This window comes from Misgurnus anguillicaudatus, chromosome 9 (assembly GCF_027580225.2).
Source record: "Misgurnus anguillicaudatus chromosome 9, ASM2758022v2, whole genome shotgun sequence".
Classification (NCBI taxonomy): Eukaryota; Metazoa; Chordata; class Actinopteri; order Cypriniformes; family Cobitidae; genus Misgurnus; species Misgurnus anguillicaudatus.
In genome coordinates, this window is record NC_073345.2 from 16,708,663 (window position 1) to 16,712,306 (window position 3,644).

Below are 3,644 nucleotides of genomic sequence, written 5' to 3' on the forward strand. Positions count from 1 at the left end.
CCACGCATGCTGTTGATGAAAAAAAAAATATCTAAATGTCCAGGGAATAGTCCAGTGTTCAGTCAGTTAATATTAAATGCGTTTTTGGCTGAAGCTTTCTCATCCACGGAGCGGAGAACTATAAAGGTTCTTATTTTAAGTGGTTTTAATGCTGGTAAGCAATCAGTTAGCCTATATTATTGCGCTTTGTATTTGTGTTGATCAGTTAGATTAAAGTACACTGAAAAAAATGGACTTAGTGGGTCTTTGAATTTAAATAAAATAAACATGTATATGCAACACAAAATATTTATATTCCTTGTGTAAACATAATTTAATTGATTAGGATTAAAATGTTTTGTTTGAATGTAAAATGAACACATTATTCTCACATTGATTAAAATTGATTGAATTGAATACTTAAAACAATAAAATTGGGTTTGGACACAAAACGGCACCTCCTGAGCAGCAGGGGCAGTATAGCTCATTGAGAAGGACATCGATTGCCATAAAAGAAGAATAAAGATCGTTTTTTTGGGCGCCAAAATGAAGACTAAGCACAGCAGTCACTGCCAGTCAGTCAGAACAACTCTCTCAGACGGACACCACGTTATTAAAGTAAGTTATATTATTTATTTATGTTCGCTTCATACGTGATATATCTTCACTAGATAGACTATTTTTTTGTTTACAATATGTAGCCATTGCAATGACTTGTAGTAAATATTAGTTTGGAGGAGGTTGGTGGAGTAAGTCAGTCAAGCTCATAAAGAAAAACACAGCGTTTTAAAAACGTCAGCTGTTTAATGTTATTTCACGTTTGGTAGTTTTAGTTTTAGAGTTGAAAACTGTCAGCTTTGAGTTGACTTTTGAGGCACTTTTTACTCAGTTGTTCTATGGAAACCTGTCAGGACAAATAAAACGCTAACCAAAAGTTATTCTGTCCAGAGTAACGTTATCCATGTAAGTAATTTACCAGATGATATCAATTGACTACATTAATAATGACATTGCGTATGAAACAAACGGTCTGCTTAATCAGATGAACAGACCCGCGTCAGTTATTCATGACTTCGCTACGCCACGAGAAACACTTCATTCTATTAGAAAAAGCTTTTTTAAATGTCTCGCGTGACGTCTGGTATAATAATTGAAAAAAAAATCGCTTTGAAGTGCCACACCTTAAAGCTGACGTTTTCAGAAGAGAACCTTGTTGTTTTAAGATCTCATTTTGTCCAAAATTGCGTCCTATGACAGATATAATACTTATTTCATTATTGCTCTGTGTATGTGTGACCTTCATCATTTGAGGTTATGTGTTGATTTCACCTCTGAATACTTCCTCTTATAGGTCCATCATCCTTGCATGCGCTACACAGCATTGGTAAGTCATTTCTTTCACTTTTGTACTGCTGTTAGGAGCTAAATCTTATTTTTGTAACTAATATACAATTATTATTCTTTTACTCGCAGTACTCAAATATACAATGGTTGGTTAATTTGTTTTCAGATAAATGCTGAATTTGAAAGAATCACTACTGTCTAATGTTCCTGTGTCACCTGGACCTCCAATCCAAAAACCTGATGAAACTCTTCTATCAGAAAGGAGGACAGCTAGCAAAAAGGCTTCAAACAATCAATGATCAAATGACAGATGTAAGTAATATAGATTCATAGACATAAAATGTGTAAACCTTGTTGGAAGTACAGAACATTTAGTATGTTTTAGTTACATCTTTTGGCACACGGTCATTAAAACACCTGGTAAGATTTAAAGGGGTAGTTCATCCAAAAATAAAAATTCTCATCATGTTGTTACAAACCTTTACAAATGTCCTTGTTCTGACGAACACCAAGGAAGATATTTTGAGGAATGTCCGCAACCAAACCAATCATAAGCCCCATTCACTTCCACAGTGGGGAAAAATAATACTATTGAAGTGAATGGGGCTCATGAACAGCTCGGCCGCAAACACCCCCCAAAATAAATATCCTCCTCCATGTTAATCAGAACAAAGACATCTATACAGGTCTGTAACAACATGAAAGTGAGAAAATGAGAGAATTCACTTTTGCTGTGATTGTCAGGTATGGTAGCACACACTCGAAATGTGGCCTCTTTATTTAACTCAAACCAGTGTAGTGAACACACACACACACACACACACACACACACACCCACACACACCCAGAGCAGTGGACAGTGTAGCTGCCTTGCTTTGTAACCCATATATTTGTAACCAATTGTAACATGCTGTGGCAATGCACATGGGTCTGTATACTTACATTTATATTTGTTTGCATTGTACTAATTTCCAATGACACTTTTATTGTAACAGTAACCTTTTTTCTGTTTCTTTAACTACATTTGTTTGTTTTGTACAGGGCATGGATGAAGTCAGCATCAGTGAGGTCATTTGAAGACACCAATGTTGGGATTTGTGCTCTCAAACAACATGCTTCTTGTGATGAAGAAGAGGATCTTTGTATAGTCCTGGAAGGCATGAAGGTGTTGCAACATCGTGCCATGTTGTTTGAGCTGATGTATGCCTTAAACCTGAGCTATCCTGATCTCCGCTTTATTTTTGAGGAAATCCAAAAGATTTTAATGGAACTGCATTGAGAGTAACTTTAACGAACAGTTTCTTTCAGTGAAAGGATCAGAAAGACTGTGCTGCTCATTTTTGACTTTGTTTATCTGTTTTAAGTGTTTTCTCTTATTAATACATTAACCGTTTGCTGCTCAGAGTCGAGTTTGGTAATGGTTGTTTTATTTTGTTTTTGTTGAATCTTTGATTAACAGTTTATACAAATGCTGTTGCTCTGACTTTCTGAAGGATTGATATTTTCCAGTTTGTAAATCCATTTAAAAAATAATAGTACTTACTGTTTTGCATGTCTCTTTGGAATGCAGTGTTTGTGTTTTAGCACTTCTAAATCTACTGTGATAGTAACTATTTTAAACATTTGGGTCAGTTTCATCCTAATATAACTAGGGCCTAGTCATGAATTAATCTACAACCTGTTTGGGAAATTGCCCCTTTATGTATGTACTGCATGTGCTGATTGTTGTAATAGTTATTGACTGTTATTGAATTAATGTGTAGTGATTTAAATGAATTGATGATCTGAAAGCAGTGGTTTGCCTCAATATCACTAAACATTTGTACAAAACTCTTCACTTTTTATGCCAATGCAAATGTATTTTGTATTTAAAAAGAAATAAATAACATTTGGATAATTATGGGTGATTATTCTGGTGCCAGAGACATAATGAAATTGCTTTAGAGTTACATAATCCCATAATATAAGCATTAAAAAAGCATGTTGGAATTACAGATGAAAATCTAGTCCCCTTACATAATTAAATTACTTAAACATTACAAAATAAATGTGTTATAGTAAAGAGAAATATCACTTTGAGTCAACATATTTGTATTAGACTACTTAAAATAATTAAAATGTTTTGGTCTGACACATAAAAATTATTTGAGGAAAATTGTTTTGGTTTTAAACAATCGGATCATGTGGGACCGATGTACACATTAAAATTACGTAAATTGAAAGGATTTTTTTTTTCAGTGTAGCCTAATTTTAATCTTTAAAACTGCATCTAGATGCAGACGACACTACAGTTATTCTGTCATCTTAGTTTCATTTCTTTC

The 3,644-nt window shown here is 34.1% G+C and overlaps 1 long non-coding RNA gene across 1 annotated transcript; it reads left to right on the plus strand.

Moving 5' to 3' along the window:
• Positions 1-215: 215 nt before the first annotated feature.
• LOC129438334 (uncharacterized) lies at positions 216-3,220 on the plus strand. Its single transcript, XR_012371095.1, has 4 exons — positions 216-597; positions 1,331-1,363; positions 1,490-1,635; positions 2,365-3,220. It is a non-coding gene; the product is annotated as an uncharacterized lncRNA (long non-coding RNA).
• Positions 3,221-3,644: the final 424 nt, after the last annotated feature.